This window comes from Athene cunicularia, assembly GCF_003259725.1.
Source record: "Athene cunicularia isolate RWA chromosome 7 unlocalized genomic scaffold, athCun1 chr7_part1, whole genome shotgun sequence".
Classification (NCBI taxonomy): Eukaryota; Metazoa; Chordata; class Aves; order Strigiformes; family Strigidae; genus Athene; species Athene cunicularia.
This window is the reverse complement of record NW_020799107.1, coordinates 28,073,187-28,095,276: the sequence shown is the minus strand read 5'-3', so window position 1 is coordinate 28,095,276 and position 22,090 is coordinate 28,073,187.

Sequence of the window (22,090 nt, the reverse complement as noted above, 5' to 3'; positions counted from 1 at the left end):
GTCCAGCCAGAAGATGCTTCAGCTGCATGTCCAATTCATTATATTATGGGACTGATTTGTCAAAAATGTTAAGCACCCTAAAGTCCAAGAGCAGCACACAATACCTGGGAGTACAGCATACATGTGCCATAGGTCTGGTGGCATTGGCAACACAGAAAAAGATCATGGCCCTATCCACCAGCTGCCAAACAACGGATTATTGCCAGATACAGGGCTGAACCATGAATGACATTATTTACTTTTGCTGCTATCGTGCTTTGACCTTGACAGTAAGGCCCAGGAGAGGTGAATCCTGTGCCTAAGCCAGCTACAGGCCATTTTTCTTGTTCAGCTCCAGTGTTCTGCATCACCTTGACATCAAGCCTGAGCTGTGAGTGCTCAGCAATTCTGCAAGCTGGGCATAAGCCATTTCGTGTTACCTTTGCTGGACAGAGGTAATTAAAGCTGATGTCTATCCATATATTCATATGCTGGATGGGAGAGATGTTGCCTTAACTTGATGACAGCAAAACAGGAGTAGACATGGGATAGGATAAAAATAAAAGGTGTGCTTCTGTTACAGAAGGGTAAGAGTGCTGAATGTGCAGGGATGTCCTTCCTTTCCTACCTTCGAGGGTAAGTCTATTATTTTTTACCATCTCTGGCTGGTTGAGTCTAGGCTGAGTAAGTGAAGAAAGCTAACAAAACGAACTTAGGAACTGATTAGAGGGTGTAGTGAATAATTCCACACATTGGTGAAAAGACAGGATTGTTGAATCAGAAATAGTCCAAATGCCGAATTTGGGAAGGCTGAAAGAAAGAGTGTAACTGAGAGGTTACCGTAGTGTGAGGAGATGAGAGAAGTTATGGAGAAGCCACAAGAAGGTGAGAGATAACAGGTTAGAATAAAGAAAGGATAAAGAGTTAAGAAGGAGCAAAGAAAGTAAAGGAAGGAAAAGGCAAGTTATCAACAGAAAACAGAGGTGTGGAAGAAAGGCAGAAGGGAGAAGGAGAATGAAACCTCTAGATTATAAGGAAGGAGAAGGTACTAGTAAAACAGTAAATACCTGATGGAGCCATGCCCTGGGGCCTTCTCGCTGCTCCCAGACCTCTCAGCCACGCCGACTGCCAGTGGTCTGTGTCTACAGAACTGTCTTAAGTTTTTTACCCCCATTCTGCCAGCTGTGTATCAGTGATGCTAAAGAGCACTGAGCATCTATAAAAATCTATAAAATTCAAGAAAAATCAATGATTGAGGGAAAAAGAGTTAAAAAGATCTCATTAAATTAGTAGCAAAAAATACTAAATAATCAAGAATTCTGAAGTCATACAAATAATTAAGAGCCAAGAATTGAAAGAAAACCCATTCTGATTATTTATATATTCAATATAACCCCACATATACATTTACTTCACATAGAGTGACATCATCTTCACCTTGAATCTGATTTATATGTAGTAACAGTGTCTTGTTACGATCTAAATTATACTATCTCCAAACAAGCCTATCAACTCTAACTTGTGCATTATTAAATATGAACAGTACAGGTCCTAGCAATAAAAGAATCATTATCTGAAGGAAGTACTTCAAATTTTTGTTTTAATTTATTTTTCCTTTTTTTTTTTTAGTTTCAGGTGTGCTATTTTGACTAGGATAGGTTACTGAATTATTCTATGATTTTGCCTCTTTCCCCCCTATAAATCTATACATTTTTATATTTTCTATAATTTCTTTGGGGGCTGTTTCCTTTGTAACATATGAGAATATTTTAATTTGGTTTTCTCTCCATTCCAATCATTTGGGGTTAAATTTTCTCTAATAGCCTAATCCCAGTCCAAATAAGTTTAATGAGAAAACTCCAATGTGATAAAATGGAACCACATTTTCCCTCTTAAGCCTGCACAGCAGACTTTTCTGGCATAATTGTGTCGTTCAAGGGTAGAATGAGGTGTGATCTGTGACTGGCATAAACAAAAGCTTTCAATGTCGTTGCAGGTAAACTGGCAAAAAAAAACCCTATTGCCATTTCCACCCTACTTTGGCAAGCCCGAGAAAAGTTATAACATCAACAGTAGGGTTTTGTTGCTACAAGTTGGTTTTCCAGTATAACGGGAGTATATTTCTATTCCAGAAAGGCCTTCCAAGCGTAGGCCTGGACTGAATTACGCTCGTGTAAATTGAGACTAATGCCACTGCAGTCTTCCAGCAAAGGTCATGTTCACTCTTGGTGTGTGCCGGTGAGCTGAAAGGTTGGCTAGAGAAAGGCTGCTGCAACTCTGTGTGTTCTCGGAGCGAAAATAAGTCTCCTGCCCTCTGGCCAGGCCGGTGCAGCTCTCACCAAGAAGATGCAGTGCTCTGGTATCAGGCAGCCATATTCCCAAACTGCAGAGCCAAGGCACTCCAAGTGACAACCTCTTCCAGGCATGCCTGTCTCACGTGCTTTCTGTTATGCCTCTTGCCTTTGATCTCCACTGCCTGCAACAGAGAAGGAGATCAAAGAAAAGCTGAGCTCTGCCTCTTATCTCTGCGCTCCTGTGTCTTTTCTTTACTTTTTTCTCTTTATTTCTGACAATTGTAGGGGAAGCAAGACACAGAGGGACCTCCTCTGTACCAACCCCTGGCTCCTCCAAGCTCAGCCCAGAGCACTGCAAGGAGGCTTTTGCACTATTGCCTGAAGTAGTCAACCGCTGAAAAATGTTAGGGCTGAAAAAGCTAAGTTTCATTGTTTAGCTTCAGAGGAGCAATATCTCAATTCTTATCAAGGACACAAGGGTGCAGGAAAGTGTTTAATAATGCTGTAGGCAGTTACTTCTGAAGAGGCAACTGTAGCCTTAAAAAGTCCCAGTCATTTAGTTAGTGAGTGTGAAACCGGTACTTTTCTAGAATAGTAAAAGTACTTCTGAGCTAATGTTATTGCACTTACAAAAAAGCAGAAGATACAGTCATGCTGAATAGCAGCTGTTCTTTAACAGCTGGAGAAGACCTAACCAAAGCCAAATCAGTTCAGATTTATCAATGTCAACAGTGTTTTGCCCTTAACTTTTATGCTTTACACATCTTTTCACATGTCTTTTCTCATTAGCCACATGGAGGAAACATTATTATAATGTTCTTATGTAGATGCTCTTGATCTTTCCAATTCTCTATTATCCATAACTTCTAAGTGAAAGAAATTAATCTGGAACTTCAAAAACAAGCTTACAGAGTTTGTTTTCTGTTTTACAGTTCTGTACATTCACAGGACTGATACTCACTTCAGTTTTCCCAGGATTGTGGCTGTTTGAACTTTATCCAGTTGCCCTAAAGCCCACTGACTTGAACAGTATGTGTCTGGACTTCCCTCCAAGTGTGTGTACACTGGCGCCTTGGCTCTGGGCAGGAGCATGCTTTGGAAGCAAATCTCGTTGCCCACACCTACTGTGTTTCAGGTCATAGCACAGAGCCATCCCAAGGACACGAACTGGGTTTCTGTTGGCAGGAGGTAAGCTGGAGGATGCGATCCAGGAGACCGAGCACACTCCAATCACTAATTGCTGTTACAGCCCAGTGCTGGTGGATGTTCTGTTCATAGAAGTGGTACAGAGCAAAACCTCTCATACACCTGGCGTGGACTGACAACCAACTGTTTCTCTCTGCTCCTATTGCACCACAATGCTTGAAATGATGTCTCAGAGCCCTGGCACACTTTATTTGAGTAGCTCAGTTCCTCTTCAGTGGCGGAGCATTGTTTCTGAGAATGTCAGCTTCTCTCTGAATTTGCTGGACTCTGCATTTTAATATTAATGACTGATCTCACTTTGAGTTCGCTTCCGGGTTCATTAGATCAGATTCAGGATCAAGAGCTGTATAAAAATACAGGGGTTTTAGGAATAAATTAACCAGCACATTTAAAAAAAAAAAAAAAAAAGGCAAACAAACACACTACTTTATACTAGTGAAGTATCCAAAGTAAAACTTCATCACTTTTCCAACCACATGAACAAGCTTTTAAAAGAAGTCTGCTTGTTGGAGAGCTGGGATACACATATTAACAGAGCTTTTCTCTCCAGTGTACTGCTTTCATATTTTCAGTAGCAAATGAACTGAGACTTAAAATGAATGAGCTGTTCAAGAGTAGTATGTCTCCCCTTGCACCTGCATATGTTGACGGCTATCAGTGGAGCTCCGTAGCCAGAGTTTCAGTAGCACGGATTCTTGTACCATGATTGTTTTCTTTAGTAATGCATTTTAAAATCACTAGCGGTATACCAGTGCTACCACTCAGTATAGCAATTCATGCTAAGCCTGAGACATCCTTGTTTATCTACTTCACTGTTCAGAGAAAACAAGCATCCTGTGTAATTCTACCAAATTTACTTACCTTGATTTATGTGATTATGCATATGGTGCTAATTCTTGCTTTCAGCTGTGTTTGTTCAAATTACACACCCTTCCCTTAAAAATGCTATTACATTTTTGGAGATTGATCTTTTTAATTCCATGTTTACATCCATTTTCATGCTGTTCAGTTGACTTCCTTTTTATATTTCTAGAGCAGGAGCACTTGCTATAGTAGGCGTGAGGCATATACACATTCCTTAAATCTATCTTGCTATCACTGTCTGTCTTTTAATACTCTTCCTGAATTTTTTAATCTGAAATATGAATAACAATTTAATGCCTTCTGGAGGGGGAGAAGGGCTTCCATAAAAAAATATCACATTATATGAGTTGCATGGCAAAAGGATTTGTGATTTGAATTATTACTGAACCTCGCTGAGTATCCTTTCACAATCATTTGCATTTATAGTGCTATAGGAATAGGGTCTTTATGTAAGAGCTACAGCATCAGAACCCTGTGGTTTTGGCTGTGGGCTTCCACAGCTGAGCTGTTTGTGGAAGTCAAAATGCTGGACTAGTTCAGCCTGAGCACATTAAGGATGGTTCCTCGAAAGCACTCTGACAGCCCCAATCGGTCTATTTTTTTTCTTTTAAAGATAAACTCATGTTTCTTCTTCATGTCTGCCAGCAGTTTGCTAACCAGTATGTATAAATGTTAGCCCTAGCTGGTTGAATTCTTCAGCCAGTTTTGTTTCTCTGTCTAAGCTTATACAAGCTAGGACGGCTGGGTGTGTTACACTTGAGTTTCAGTCTCTCAGGCAATAAAGTATTTGTGGTCTAATTGCAAGAACAGCTGGGATGACGAGTCCTCTGCTTCTCTTCTAACTTCTCCATGGCCCTGTGTGTTCACCCTGCACTTAATTCAGCTCCTGAGGGGTTCAGTGACAAAACTCTTGGAGCTCATGTAGGTAGACATCCACAATTGCCTCATTGTTTCCAGTGGAGGTACATCCTCAGATGATTGCCCTGTGGAGTAATTCCAGCTCCACATCTCCTCATCCTCCCTCTCTCCATCCAGTAACCATGTTGACATCTAGGCTATGGGTCTGCACTTACAGCTTAGGTACAATGAATTATTTTCCATTTCTTAGAAGACTTTTTCAGTGTCGCTGCATTCTTTGACATATTCTGTAAGATGATCTAGGCCTTTTGTTCCTGTGCATACAGCCTGTGTTGGATTTTACTGAAATGTGGGTCATTTAAGTAACCCAGATCAGCCCAGTATAGCACAATCATTTTTATGTTCTCTGACATGAACCAGATATCTGGCCAGTTACACCTTTCCTAATGAACACATCAGCAAAGATCTCCCTGTTCCTCACCTTGAAGGTGCTGGTGTGCACCTTGATAATATTTGGCAGTAGACCATTAGAGGAAAGGAAAATCAGAGCAGGGAACCGTGGGTGTATTAATGGTCATCTGAACCAGTAGCTAGATTTTTTGGATAAAAAATTAAAATGGGAAACTTTTGACTCGGTGTTTGTTTTTTCAGCAATCATTTCTTCTCACATTTCTTTTCACTTTTTTGATGGAATACTTAAGTAAAAACCCTTTTTTTTAATGCAAAGGAGATAAATAGGAAAGTTTTTATTAATCCAGACAACAAATAGTATTGCTTAAGAAAAGTTTTCTTCAACATCAGTGGAAACATGCCCAAAACCAGTTACTTTTAGAGGACCTGCCTGTTAACTGAACCTTAACCTGTTTAATATAGTACAGGCTGTACAAGTGGACTGGTTTTTCAAATTAAAATGTAAGACAGGGGTACATCAATGCAATCTTAGTGAAACTGATATTATTTTCAATGTAACGTTTCTCATTAATCCATTGTGCTAGGTGTTGTGCAATTATGATAAGATGCATTTTTTCCTGAAAAAAAGATTCACTCTTGGGGTCAGTATATAAGAGAGAAGAATTGATGGGAGTATCTCCTGCACAGCTGGCAGCCTGATCCCCAGGAAAGGCACCAGCCATTTAAGGAGTCACTTTAGCTCTTCCCTCACCCCACTTTTTGGCAATAGCAAGCCTGAAAGCTGCAAGTGGGAGAATCAATCTTCCATCTCTGCTCTTTCACACATTTTCCCTTCTTCCCTTCTACCCTGTCTCCAAAAAGTCTGTATTCTAGTAGAGGTATCTCTTGTACTGATGGGCTACAAGGAAGAGCAATTGGTGTGCTGGGTTTTTGGAGGGGACAGAAGATTGTTTCTGCCTCTGTTCTTTTTGCACAAACCTAATTGCAGGGCAAATGTCTCTCAAAGAAACAATGAAAGGTCTCTGTGTTGTGAGAATCATGTTTGCATCTTTACTGTCATGAGTAGCCCAGCTGAAGTCAATGCAGACAGAACTTCCACACACGTAAGTGTTCACAGGATTGAGCAGGATGAAGACAAAAAGCAGACAAAGCAAAGGGGAGTGAGTTAGACATACAAGCACAGTGGTCAGGGTGATGATAGGCACACATGTTGTTAGTTCCTTTCCCCCTCCCTCCTGCCAACCACTAACACAAGCAACATATGAGAGGAGGAGGAGAGGTGAAAATCCGAATCTGTACTTGGAAAAAATGCACCCATCTGTGATAGATTCATATTTCATAGGTCTTGTTTAGGCTTAATTTACACTTTTGGAATGAATTTCTCTCTGTTATGGAGCCCCGTAGCCCACTCCTGCTCCATGTCAGCACGGTGGAGGGAAAGGGCAATGGTCTGAACTGCAGTGCACTGCATCCTCCTCATTTAGGGAGGGAGAAATATTTCTTTTGGCAAGTAGAGGTGCGCCTGTGCTCCGAGGTCTTCAGTGTGCTTAGTGAGGATGGATAAGTAATGATTCCTAAATTTGAATTTCATGAGATGGCTCGACTTTTGGGTAGGTGTTTCTCAGATTTGGAGCAAAAGCAAGTATGTTTTCAATTTCCAGTGAAAATGAATTCTGAAAAATATCAGTTTTAGTCAATTTTCATTTCACAATTTTGATTTAACAGTTTTATTTTACTTTCTACATCATCTGTAAAGCTTTCCAGAAGCATATTATTGACATGCTACATCTGGTATAATATCATTGAAATCTTCCATTTTTAATATCTTAGTTATTCCTAAAGGATATTCCTGTTCACTAGCTATAAAAAACATCTTCATCTCTTTTCCTAGATCAAACTCTCTCTTGTTTTGTAATAAGACAGTATAAGAACATGGACTTGAGTTCAAAAGTAAGTGAAGTTTCTCTTTACACTTACAGAGTTTAGATTTAGTACACAATTTTGTGGAGTGAGAGAACATTTAAATTTTAATAGTTTTATTCTGAAACAAGGCTTCAAGCACAGATGTAAATAATTCAGCACATGAAGGCCTCTGATATGCCATAATAGTTTCTTGTCTACCTAGCATTTGTATAGATAGACATGAAAGCAGATACTAAGAGGCTCTACCCACAGCGGTGTCACCGTGAGGCTGAATGGTTGTAGGTGAGTCACGGAAATTCCCTGTCTCATTGTCTGTAAAATGGGGATAAGTTATTCATTTCCCTGGAATGCTGTGATCCTCAAATAACATATGATGTGAACATCTTTGTTGAAATACTGCATCATTAATTTTCCATTGCTCTTTTGCCAGAATTTGAAGACATTTAGATCTATGATGGTTCAGACTTTAAAGCTACTAGCAGTACTGCAATAACTGTTTTCAATTTTTTTAAAAAATCTGCTTTCCTACCTTCTTTCAAAACACTTGCAACTTAAGCCTCAAACACATTCTTACAGAATTAATTGATTATGTTTCCTGTACTTTGCTTCTCCAGATAATGTCATACAGTAGAGTAATTAATTCAAACACAAGAAGAATATTTTGTTCCCTTTGTATTTTGAAGGCAGATTCCTGGATGTTGTTGCACTGTGACATGTTGGCCATGAGTGTCCACTGCTCTTTAACCCGTCCAGGCAATAACAAGTTTGAACCCCTTGTGAAAAAAAATGAGGAATTCAGAACTGGAAACCTTTGACAATTTTGTACAAAAGTAAGGGAGTATATGATGAACATAGTTATTGAATTCCTGGGTTTCTACAGTCTTCACTCCAGATTTTGGGCATTCATAAATTCTCCTTTCAATCTGAAATGACAATAAAAGCAATTGTTAGAAAGTTGGTGGACTTCTTCTAGACTTTTTCCTCCTATCAATAAGTGAAATTCAACTGATCTGAGATTGCTCATAAAAATTAAAATAGATGTATACATATTTTTTAATGGGTATGTAAGGCAACCATAGCTTATCTACTTTTTCAACAGATTATCTCTCTAATAAGCTGTAAGGTTTCCTTTGAGCAAAGCTCTTCACACACTCTAGCAGTGGGCAAATATTAATGAAACACATCATCCTAGGAATGTCCATATTATCGCTTTTGTTTTAAAAGCTGTCCACAGTAATGAGCTCAACATAACCTTTTGCCCCTCAGATTTCTACAGAGTGATCCACCTGGCAAAGAGTTAAGTGCAGACCATAACTACACAATACAGCCTGTAAGTGTCAGCATCTTTTCCTTGCAAACTGCGTGCGTGTGTGTATGTCTGAGCGCATGTTTTAAAGACCTTGCCTAATCACACCTCACTTATTTTTAAGTAGAACATGTGGTTTAACTTTGCACCCACTTTTCTACTAGAAGACTAAATGTTAACACCCAGGAGCACCTGTCTTCGATTAGTGAATAGTTTACTACAAATGATGAAACCAAACTGATGGGATTATATGTGTTTCAGAAACACAAAATTGAGTCAAATAGCCTTTTGCCTTTGATTTATTTATTTATTTCAAAGCACAGAAGATGACTCTAAAAGCAAAGGGAAAATGTGTCTATAATGCTGTTGTTAAAAAACATCTGACAAGTTTTGCTGACATGTTTTCTGTGTGGAAGGACCTGAAAATCTCATGTCCACTTGACAAGAGCATTTTTGTCATTCCACAGTGGCAAAACAAGTGCAAAATGTGAAGTGGTCTGCACATATGGCCTTAGAGGGCACTGGGGTTTGGTGAGGGTCAACATTTTTTGGACCTGGGTAAATTTCATGGTCCCAGCTGTCCAGATGATTTGCAGAGAACACCAATATACTGAAGCAACCTGCTGTGAATCTTCACCCAAACAGGTTAATGCATGGCAGGCACCCTGTATGGTTCTCAATAACTTCACAAAAATAAAACAAACTTTCACCAACGCTAGCTACCTTGAGCTTTCCTCCTCTGATCTTCTCATTGACTAGATATAAATTACATGATTCTCCTGTGATTATCTACAACTCTCTCTTTCCATATATATCTATTAATTCTTATCAGTATTAACAAAAAAGAGTTATATTTTTATACATAGTGTGTTCTATAGCTGCTGAATTAGCAATCCAAGTACTGAGATACTGCCATGATTGCATTTGATTTCTTTTACAAACATAACATTAGAAGAAACAATAGACTTCTTTCTTACTGCTTTCAACCACTGCTCAAATACACATGTGTATGTCTGTATACTTACACATGTATTCATACTAATACACTCACAGACACACACATACGCACGTTAATTCCATTGTATCGTTATATGTGTCTCAAGTTATTTTTCACTTGTCTGTCATCTACTTCAGCTTATCAGTACCCCTCTTTGTCTGATTAGTGTTGGGTGCTGCTTTGGAGTAAAAATATGGAGGGGAAGGAAAAAAAAAATTAATTAATATAGGTAAAGTGGTTGCTTTTCTTGATTCCTTCCTATTGCCTATTGGTCTGCCCACTGAACCTTTCTCCTTTCCCAGGGTATTTTTGTAGTGTCAAATACTGCAGCAAGGTTTTGTCATTTCTTTGGAATGTGCACTGCATTGTTGCTGTAATATTGTTGCTGTCATGTTTTCAAACCTCCATTTTAGATGTCTTTGCTAACACAAATTAGAGTAATTTAAAAGGCAACTTACAAATAACTTATTTTCTGTATTTTATTATTATCATTTAATTGCCAATTTGCAGACATGAATGGAGCAGCACCATCAAACTCCTGTCCTTTTTAACCTTCTAATCACAAGGGATTCACGGTATTTCACTTCATACTAAAAAATGGTATCATTAGCTTTCATATTCGATTATACAAGTACAAGCTCTTTTTCTGACATAAGAAAGCTCAATGTTTGGTTGCAGGCACACAGAAAATTAAGATACAAAGTATCAGCACAAAATTGGGTATTTTGAACCACAGTGCTGCACCTTACACAGTTTATAATAATACAGTAATCCTGGGAGGCATTCAAATATTCTGAACTCTGTCTCAGTGCAGAACATTGTGGGGCTCCTGGTGACAAGTTGGCAGACACTGTCTCATCAGTGACTGGGAAGGGATGGAGGATTCTGCCAGCTAAAGTTAGTTCCCAGAAATTCCTACCACTCCTCCCACTGTCCTGCTCCTCCATCACATTGCAGCAAAGCCTTCACGGCACCAGCAAAGAAGTGACCTTTTATCCTAATTCCTTGTGCTGTCCCACTGTACTTCTCTGTGCATGGCTGCAGTGCCCCTCGGGAAGAAGTTAGTGTGAAACCATTCCTTGCACTCACTTCAGGCTTTCCTGCACATATGAAAAGTACTGCACTAAGCTGCTTAAGCAACACACCAGTCACGGTTTGAATCTCCAGACAAGACCCTTCTCAAAAGCATATGACTGAAATGGTGTTTTATTGATTGCAGCTCTTTGATAGAAAAAGTCACAAATAGATTATGAATGTCAATAAATACAGTATGGGAATTGTGAATTATTAGGGACATCAGGTTTCCAGCAGATGTTTTTGTCCTGTAACAGAAGCTGATTTAACAAGTCTGCTTACAGCTGGCCTTGGAGCCCCACAGAGCTGAATCAGCAAGCTGAGCTTTGTGGGGCTGAATCTTCTCTTACCCTTCACCACCAGCCATATACATAAGCTTTAATGATTTGAGAGAGAGACTGAATTCGTGCTCAGAACCATAACAGAGAGCGTGTGGTGGTATCGTGCCGGAGATGCTGAGGAGAGTGGTTATGCTGGTAAATTTAAGATGCTAATTTCCTCCTTCTGGGGAAAGGCTCCATTTCTTTGTGAAAACAACCCGTGTGTTGAATATAGCTGGAGATGCATTGGCAATAAGATGCCTGCCCTGCAGCTGTGAAACCTGCGGGTGCATAAATCTCTAGCATTTATGATAAAATCTGTGTCATGGACGTTTTCTTATCACAGCGGATCAGGAAGAGAAGAAGAAGGAAAGGCTGAGGAAGGGCTGCTGACAGATTTGAGCTGCTTGGGAACACTGGCCACTATTTAAAGAAGGCATCCGAGTCCTACTCTCCCTGGAGCTGGTAATAATTGTGCCTTTTGCTTCCATGGGAATAAGCGCAGGCCTTTGGCTGGCAAATGTTTGCATATAGCCCAAATCAAGTCATTAGTTGCCATGTGTCCAACCTGTATTTTAAGGCCCTCCAGCTGAAAAGTCCATTTGCATATTTATCCCAGCCAGGAACATGGTAATTAAGTCTGTGGTGTTGTACACAACCCCGAGGAAAGTCTGCAATTCAATAGTTCAGAAAGACTCCTGCTGATTTCAATGGGGTTTGGAGCAGTCACAAACTCGGAGGGTGTTTACTGGATGGCTGACAATCCCAGTATTTTCAAGAATGATTGAATTAACACTTCAAATTATCAACGCCTTTGTGATGTGAAAATACCAGCTCCACCTTTTAAAACAGATCAAAAGCATTACAAAAGGAATGAAGTTTGCTCTTTGATATGGTCTACTCCATCTCGCTATACATCGTACAAGTACTCGTGCTTGTCTCAGCTCCCAGCAGTGCAGATCATCCCTGTCTGCAGAGGGGTGGGAGAGCAATGAGTTGGGCTTGGACCTGAATAATGTGCAATGCTGTCATCACAGCAGGTAGGGGAAGAATGATTACGCTGGAGATAAAAACAAAGGCTTTTGTTTGCCATTAAAAGACGATCTTGTTAAAAACAAACAGCTATAGCGGCAGGATACTTGAAAGGTAGATAAGTCTTCCACATGGGGGAAAAATGTCTATGATAGGAAAAAGACATTTAGCAGAGGTGAAAATCCTTAACTATGTTTTATGGAGATAGGCCAAAACCAGTTCCTTCATCTGGAGTTTTACTTTGCTAAAAGAGATATAACAATCCTTTGTGTAATTCAGAAAAATAACCAGTATGAGCTGAAATTTTAACTGCACCAAAAACTGCAGTTGGGATTTCTTTTTTCAGAGGTCTGAATCACTTTATTTATTTGTTTGTTTGTTTGTTTGTTTGATGTGTGTATTTTCAGGTACAAATAGTTAGCTGCTATAAATCTCCAAATTCTTTTTGATTTCAGTGGAGGTGCATGTTGTCCAAGCCTGTCCACTGCCACAGCATACTTGTGAAACACCAATCCTTCAGCAGCAGCCTAATGCACCCTCAGCTTCTCACATCTGCTTTAACCCCTCACATCATCTATACAGCTGTTAATTGTTTTATTTAAATAAAACTGTGGCAAAATGAAGAAATATTGACAAATATGATAGCTATCTTAAAAGTAAATTGAAAAGATAAGACTTCAGAAATGTGATTGTATGTTCAGCTAAGGTTTAAGTGATTCTACCTTCAGCTGGGGTTTTGCACAGCCATGCCTACACCTTCACCCAAGTCCTCTCACTTGCTGGCCCTCAGATTGCCTTCACCAGATTGAGTAAGCTGTGCAGAGGAGAGGAGGATTCATGGCATATTGCACACTGCTGAATGAAAAGGGAGGGAAAAAAGAGACCTTGTAGAAAGAGAAGAAAGATTGACCTAGAGGCAGCTAAGGACGCCTGGAAGAGACAAAGACATTGGGCCTGATTCAAAGCCCATTGAAGTCAATGGAAACATTTCAGTGGGCCTTGGATCAGACCTCTGCAGTGAAATGAAAAGGAGGAATAATGAACGGCCTTGGAGACAAACAAATTGGGAAGTGGTGGATGTAGATGGCACGGCTGTATACAAAAAAGTGGTCTGTCAGGAAGAAGAGGGCCTGGGCAGTTGAAAACTCAGATAGGGTTTGGCAGCTAGCAGCACTGGAGCTTGGCAAATGACCTGAAAATACTGAGAGAGAGATTTGTTTGCTTGGTTTTTGTAGCGTGTGGTAGCAAACAAGGCCCAGAATTGCAAAAGAGAAAGGAGCAGCTGGCTGGCTGACTAGAAATCAGAGCTGATTCCAGCCAAGGGGACCATCCCAGGGGTTCCCTTCTCCCTGTCCACTTCTTGATGGTTTTAGCTGGGAGTTCATTTTTGGCCTCTTAAAACTTTCCCTAAAAATAATACATTCCATGCAGGTTCTTATGTAGCAAACTGTGAATGTGACCTAATAAACTAACTGCTCAGCAAAACATCTAGGGCATTTTCTTTTGCAAAAAATAAAATTACGCAATGATTTGCCATGTAACTATTAAATCCAGATTGAATTCCAGAGCTAAACCAAATCAGCCTCAGATCCTACTTCCTCATCCCGGTAGAAAATCCTTTGCCTAAGGTTTCTGGGAAATGGGAACATATAGAAAAAAACCCACAACAAACAGAAGTATGAATTTAATTACCAATACTATCCTCCAACCTCAAAGGGGAATGAGAAAGATAATTGCTTAGGGTCTCTGGGTAGAATCTTGTCCCCATGGCCAAGACAACAACCAGTCTAGCCAGCATCTCAATGACAGGAGAGCAATGTGCAGCGTGTTTTCTAGTGTCAGTGATTCTGCGTAGAGTCGTAACAGGTAAGTGAAATGGTAATTAAAAATGGAAGTGCTGGCCGGAGGTGAGAACAGGTGGCATGGTGGGGGGAGAAGGGGAGGGAACCTGCATTTTGTTGGGTATAAAATGGCAAGATAAAAATATACAGCAGCAATAAAAGCAACATCCTCATGGGGAATTTTTGCAGAAACGTCCAGATAGAGAAATAAGAATTTGAAATGGAAAGGTGGAAGGTTTTGTCCCCAAGCTGCATAAAAAAAGCCCGGACAATCAAGGAAATGCCAACAGGTTGTTACGATAAAGCAAAACGTCCCACGGGGAAACAGATTTGAAGTGGCAAATGTGCTTGCAAGGGATAAGTGTGAGCTTTTGAGAAGGAATCGCCGCAACAAAGAGTGGAGGGTATGGTGCTTTCTGATAGAGGAGGGCTGCCGGGGATTCCCGGTGCCCGGCGCTCATGTGCACTGCTGCTACCGGCGGCCGTGCTGGAATGAGACTAAGCTGCTGTCAGTGACAGCTGTGGGGGCATCCCACTTGCTGTCAGTGCGATGTGTTGTTAAGCTCAGGGACGTGAGAGGGGAGAAAAAATCTTGCTCTGACTCGTGGACCTCTCCAATGGCAGAGGTTAGAGGATGTGTCTCTCAGAAGCTGAGGGGAAACAGGCTTGAGAGTGACCTTACCTGCAAACACAAAAATAATTTGGAGAGAAAAATCTTTTAGACAGAGCAGACCCTCTTTGGTACTGTGTTTGTTTGGTATTGGTAAATGGACATGCAGCATCTCTGAAACATTTCATCGGTGTTACAGGAAGCATCTTAACTTACTTAGAAAGGAGAGAGACTTGAAGTGCTAATACATCAGATTATATTTCTTTTGACTGGGGGAGGAAAGACTCCCTTCTCCTGAGGTTACAATTCCTTGCTGCCATCCTGCAAGAAATCTTTCCTTCATGCATATAAAACGATACAGAGATATACCTAAGGACTCTGCTTCTGAGTGCTTTAAGCTATTCCTCCTTTCTTAGATGTGTTTGCTTTGGAGTTTTTGTCTGATTTCCTAATAAATTTTGAACTTATTGTCTTATTTCATTCAGATAAAATTATCAAAGTCTACTGAATGTTTCTCTGCTCCATAGAAGCCTTCTAGCAAGAGAACAGTATTTTGTCATGAGATGATAGCTCAGATCTTTTGAACCTGTTCACTGATTGTTTCTGTAACAGTTTACAAAAGCGTTCCTGTGTTTGCTTGCTGCTGCTAAAATACTCTGCAAGTCAAGGATTATAAGGTGCATTTTATAGACACATAAACTGAAAATAGGCTATTTTAGTATAATTCTATTAAAAATGCAAGCAATCAAGAGGCAGAAATCTGTAGGAATCATTCCTCTCACAAATCCTTTTCAGACTGGTTTTAAACTCTAAGACACCATGGGAGAAAAATGTCTCCCTGTATGTTTGCAAAATACCTAATTCAGGGCAAACTATATTTTGACAGAAGTCTTTGATCTCTATCAGAGTGCAAATGACTAAAAATTAAACATGAGGAAGAGCATAGGGGAAAAGTATTCAGCACAAGCTAGACAAGGGGCTTCTTTTTCTTCTTCATTTGAAATTTCATTTCAAATTCTCCCTCATAGATTGATATTAGGAGACACCATGTTGGTCTCAGTCCTGCTTTGTCCCCCTCCTTCTCTGTCACCTGCAAGAGAAGACAGGCAGTAGAAATTGTCAAGTGGGGCTAAATCCTCTGACCCGCCACCCACCCAGCCATGGACGGCAGTGATGGTGGTCATCTGGTGGGGCTGTGCTTGACCCGACTGCCCCTGCATTGCAGGCTGGAACCAGCATCCACGGAGGGTTCCAGCAGTCATGAACGTATAAATAAAGGAAACTACAGAAATTACAGGGAAAAGTAAAAAAGGACCTTTGATATCTAGGAAATAAATTGGGTTTAATTCACAACAGATTTAACACTTGGTGGCTGTAAACTGTCCTTTGCTATAGCTATACACCGTCAGCTTATCACATGTATATCCCCCTTTTGATAGTGAGCTAATGAAAATACTGGTTCAGTGTTTTAAAAGCCCATTCCTTCCTGCTCATGAGAAGGCTCTGATGAGAATTTAAAAACTGTTATATAGGTGGAGGGTGGCAGGTGAATGCTTTATACCCTGACACCACCAGCCTCTACCCTAAATTTCTAAAGTGCAGTAATGCCCTAATGTCCTGATTTGCATTTAAATCTTTAAGACATTTGCATATATTCTCAACTTGGAACAGTGCACGATTCAAGCTTAGCCCATTTGTATGTTTTGGCAGACTTGTAGTGTTAAATAGTAATTTTAAACAGTTCAATTAACACTTTTTTTTTCTGTTCTAAGAAATGTGAACAAATGAGCAGTCCCATGAAGAACAGAAGTCTGTTTATGCTGAGAGCTCTCAGCTTCTAAACCTGCTCTATGGTCTCATAAAAATGTCACTATTTAAGACGTACAAATTTAGTGAGATTCACATATTTAATATTAAGCACACAATTTCTTTACTGGATATAGCATCTCACCTCCTCGACAGCTGGACGTCTTGGAGATTATGCTTTTTGGCTCCTCCATGTGCAAGGCCAGGTAGGGACAGCAAACAATCAGCACGGTCCCACTAACACAGGCTGCATACCCTTGCAGCAGAACAGGACACACTGTCTCGGCAGAGCACTGCACGGATCCTGGCAGCTAACCCGGCATATCAGCTTGCGTTGGATATCTCTGAATGTCCATGCACAGGGGTGGGGAGACAGCCCCTTAGATTTGCCATCCTTCAATGACAAAGTGCTGGTCAGAATGTTTTTGAAAATCTTGTAGAAAATTAAAATCTCATTTAAAAAGACCTATAACAATAGTTTGTTGGGGTACTATCTATCTCTTCATTATTATAGGTCTATCTTTATACATTCAGCGCTTTCAGTGTTTTTATTTCTAATGGAATATGAAGAATAATAATAATAATGGGTTTTAGGTGTTAAATGCTGCTATTAGTCCCCAGCTCACAATGAGATCTTTGCAGGAGGATTTGTTCAGTTCTTCTTCAAATTGCTGCAACATTTCATATCGCGCAGCAGATTTGAACCAAATCGAAGTAACGGGGGCTAATGGGAGAATTCAGACCTCTCGGTCTCAGTAGAAAATAGCCGTAGCAAGGGGCTGGTTTGTGCCCTACATTCTGGTGTTACTGTTCTCAACTATGCTGCAACGGTTAAACTTTCTGGTGCATGAGAGCACAGGTAACCGCGCACAAAGCACAGGGTGTAAAGCGAACTCTCTTGCTGATAGCCATCTGGAGATCACAGACTTCAGCTCACTCCGACTTATTTTTAGGCACCAAGCTTCATAGTCTTTAAGGGCAAAGAGAGGGGAGTAAAAATAGGCCAATTAGTATAATTTCTAAAAAAAATTCCTTAAAGATCTTGAGCAATTGCAAAGGTGACTTTAAAATTTAAGAGGAATGAAAAACAAATGGGCTTGGTAGGAAATTTGGGGCCTCTAAGAAGATCGCTTAGCCAATAAATTGCCTTTTTTATTTGAGTATCTTTGAAGTAGCCTCCCTGGAGGGACTATCTTAAAGCTAGCTTTAGTTAGTAGCATTGGGTTGTTAATGGCTTCCGAATGTACCTTCCCTATTTTCTAATCTTACCGTAGCCTCTTACTTTCCCCTGCTTGTTTTGTTATATTTTAACTCGGTGTTTGAAGAGCAAACTTAAAACTGTGAAAAGTTTTTTTTGTGTAATCACAAGGTGATATGTGACATTATTTCAGACTTGCCATGGTCTGTTCCCAGTTTGTCACACAGACTCACATTAGTTCATCTGCAGCGTTGTGAATTTTAGGAAAAGATTTCAGTCCTGCTTGGAAATCTATGTGTCATCAACTCATTGGACATCTGGTTTCAATTTACAGTGTATCTGCCTGGGGGTACATATCACCCCCAGAGTAAATAATAATAATAATGTTAATAATAATAATATCTATAATATAGTAATAATAGATGTAAATGAAGTACATGTTCTTGAGTTTCCAATGCGGGAGAAAACAAATTAGAAAATGAATTGCCTGGAGGTTTACATTTACATTGCACGGATGGTTTACATTTTAAGCAACATGAAAACAGACTGCCTTCAAGGAAGACCATTAATATTTTGGGAAGATTTATTTAAATCGAAGATTTGGGGAAATGTTAAAACCAGATGAACTCTATACACAATAAAAGTGCTAGATCAAGTAATTTGGTTCAGGACCAACTGTGGATGTAATCATACGAGTAAAATCCATATTTAAAATCAAGGATGGGTAAATGTCTGCAATCCAATGGGGAAGCAAAATGTCTTCTGAAGCTGAGTGCATATATTTACTAACAAAGGTTAAAAGAAGATGACTGGGTGGAGCTGCATGTTTGGGGAAATTTTTAGTCTGGTATTCCCACTTGAGTCTGTTCTGTAGAAAGCAAAATCTTTCATGGAAAAATGCCAATTTGAATAAAGTTTTTACTGGGAAGTGAGAGAGAGACAGAGAAATTAGTGAAGACACCAATTATCATTAACTCGCTCAAAGTTTATACTAATGAATCTCTACTTTTACTCCAAAAAAGAGAAGCAGGGACAGCTCTTACTACAGCCTCCATGAGAGTCTGTTGACTACAGATTTCACCCAGCTGTTAGAAATGCAGGTTCAAGCTGCTCCTCCAAAGCAAACACAATTGCAACTTGAACTTCTGGGTCTCATCTCCTGGGCTCTGACTACGTGGCTGTTAAATATTCAGGCACGTGTTTTCCTTCCTCTTGTTTTTCACAGAGAACTTGAAGAGGTCTCAAGGTCCCCTTCATGCAGACCATGACGTAGAAACCACACAGGTAAAATTCCCAATTCACAGCAAGACAGAGATCAGCAGCAGAAACTGCAATAGCAGCTCTTCTGTCACTGCAGGTTTTTGGAAGTCACTGGGGGATGGACAACACAAAGGCTGGTAAAGAACCAATGCCTTTGGGTGTCCTGGCTTAGTGTGGTTGAGCATTGCCTTAGAAGATGGTCAGGAGAACTAACAACTGGGTGGCATGAGATGCTGCTTCTCAGAACTCTGTTGTGGGACACAAGTTGGTTCATGAAATGAGACCGTAAGTCACACTGTGGTCATAACATAAATAAACATGACTTTGGTTTTATGCAGTTTATACCTAGATGTAAAAGGTATACCTACATGTGTAAAAGGAAAGAAAACAAAATTTAAATGTTTATTTCCATAGAAATATACTAAAGGGAAAATTTAGGAAATGAAATCAGCTGAGAATATGCTTAAAGAAATTCTAACAGAACCATGGATAGTGTTCACATTTCACTGCCAAGTAAAATTACAGAGCAGGAAAGCTACCAGAGAAGAAGCAGTGAAAAACGAAGTTTCAAAAATCTATTCAAGTTAAAGAAAATATAATTTGAAAATTAAAGTTATCCCAAGTGAGACCAAGAAGGAAAAGATTCTGGAAGGCAGGAATATACAGTGCCATCTCTGCAAACTGCAAGACAATCGGAAAAACAAGTAACCAGATCCTGAAATAAATTGAGTGCTTCAGAATAGAAGATCACTTTCAAAAGTGAAAATATGAATAAATATAGAAGAGGGATGAAAACCAGAGTAGCATTTAAGGTCATTTTCCATCAGACTGAAAGTTTAATATCTACATTGCCATGTTCCTGTACAGGTCAGGAAGTTTAGACATCATCAGAGACAAAACACTTGCAAACAGAGTACATGAACAACAATACAAATAGGAAATGTCCTTGATTCAGTCAAATATTTAGTTGGCTTGGGGGAAATTAAGATCAAATATTAATTCTCCAAGAAACTATGCAAGTATCTTCTGGAAATGAAACATGAAGCAGATGTGCTCTAAGTGAATGTAGTACTTTGCCAGATAGCTAGTTATAATGGTTAGTTTAAACATACAAAAAAAGCTACTAAAATAATGCTGAGCATCCTGAAGTAGTTTGACCTCAAGAAAAGCATAGGAGGAAATACATGCAAATAAATGTGTTTTAATCTCCCTATGTGATTATAGAGGTATCACTTGTAAAAATTAGTTGCTTTACTGTACTCTAGGTAAGGTTTTTGCAAAGACTTAAATAAGAGGACATGCAGGAAGACGAGTGGATCTCTTTTATATAGACTTTAAAGACATTCTTGACAAATTTCATCACAAGACCCTATTAAAGACACCTATTTATCTGGATTACAGTTCTGTGCATAACTGGGAACTGTGGAGGAGATAGGATCATGGAGGAGGTTTAAAGGTCCCAGTCTCACCATGGCACGGTTTGGGAATGGGACCACAGTTGTGGAGAAGGGCTGGTGTTATTCATGTGATGAAAACTGAAATTGGGCAGCCAGAACCAGCCCTGGCAGGGAGGAGAATGAGTGCCTCTCAGTAGGTCTCACAAAATGAGGAAATCGTACAGTGTGGTATAACATGAAATTTAGAAATCCATTTACTCTAGATGGTACAAATTAAAATATGTGTCCACTCTTCTGGAATCTGAATTTCTTGTGAATTTCTTAGTGAAACGATTTAGGCATCACTGCGGACAGCTCAGTAAAGACATCTGCTCAATTTCAGTATGTAGCAGCAGTCAAAATTGTAAATTGGATGTTAGGCTGCATTAAGAAATGAATGGTTATAATACAGAAAATATGGTACCATTTATAAATCTGTGAAACAGACCTGGAGACTTGAGAGCTTTCGGTTTGTTCTCTTGATCTCAAGAAAAGTAAAAGAAAGAAAGGAAAAACAGAAGTCTCAGGTGGCAACAAGGGATCATAAGAGTTACAATGAGGAAACATTTAAAACAGGAGTTCTTGGAAAAGAAGCTTTAATTTATAAAGAGGAAAAACAAGCATGCAGGTAAAGGCAGAAACATACGCTGTAATGGAAGCTCAAATAAAAATCAGATATTTTCATATCACTGATTTCTACAGAAATATTTCTATGGTATTTGAAAGCCAGACATTTCAAGTTAACAAATGCAAGGTTTAATAATTCTACTTTATATTAGAGATTGCCTAGACCTGCTGACGTGAGGTCTGGTATTTCAAATGGTTTTGGTCATTCAGAGTTTGTAACGGGAGGTAATGTTTCGGGAAAACTTTTGATTCGTCTCACTTTTAACACTTTTCACGTTTCTAGGGACGTTCGCAAAAGGCTGATTTGTGTAAGTTCAAAAACTCTCTTTAATTAAAAAGCCATCTTTGTGAATGCAAATGAATACATCAAAAACTCTCAGAAGTCCACACAACTAATAATTAATCTAGATTTCAAGGACTCTCTAACACTATTACATCATGAATACCTCCCTCATTCAAGAATGGGCATCCTTCTAGCAATTAAAAGAAAAATTTAGGAGATAATTAGACACAATTCTCATCACAATATTTTACACAGGTATATGATTTTGAAATTAGGTCAAGGGAGGGAGGGAAAATGGTGATTCATTACTGAGGCTCGAAGAAGCAGAATTACCTCATCGTAACTTCCAAGTAATCTGTTTTTCTAAGTTGTCATTGTAATGAACCACCATCATTAATAAATAAGGAAGTCAGGGAACACCTTACAGTGTACGGATAAACTGAATTCACTCTGATATCTGTCTTTATCAAAAAGCTGCCAATAAAATTGCTGAAAAGTTCATACATTGCAAAATATGCAGACTAAACATTACTTACATATAGATACAGGGTGATGGGCCATACAGAAAAAAAAATATCTGCTCCTTAAGTGTCTCATTTGCACAACAGTATTTACAGAATAAACCTTGGATACCAAAGCAATTATGCCAAAATATATCAGTCCTTGCACTCCCTGAAATAATAGGGGAAGGGATAGATGTAATTTATTTTAATGGACCAGCACAGGTAATAAAGAATTGCTTAATGTCATTCTTCACAGATTTAG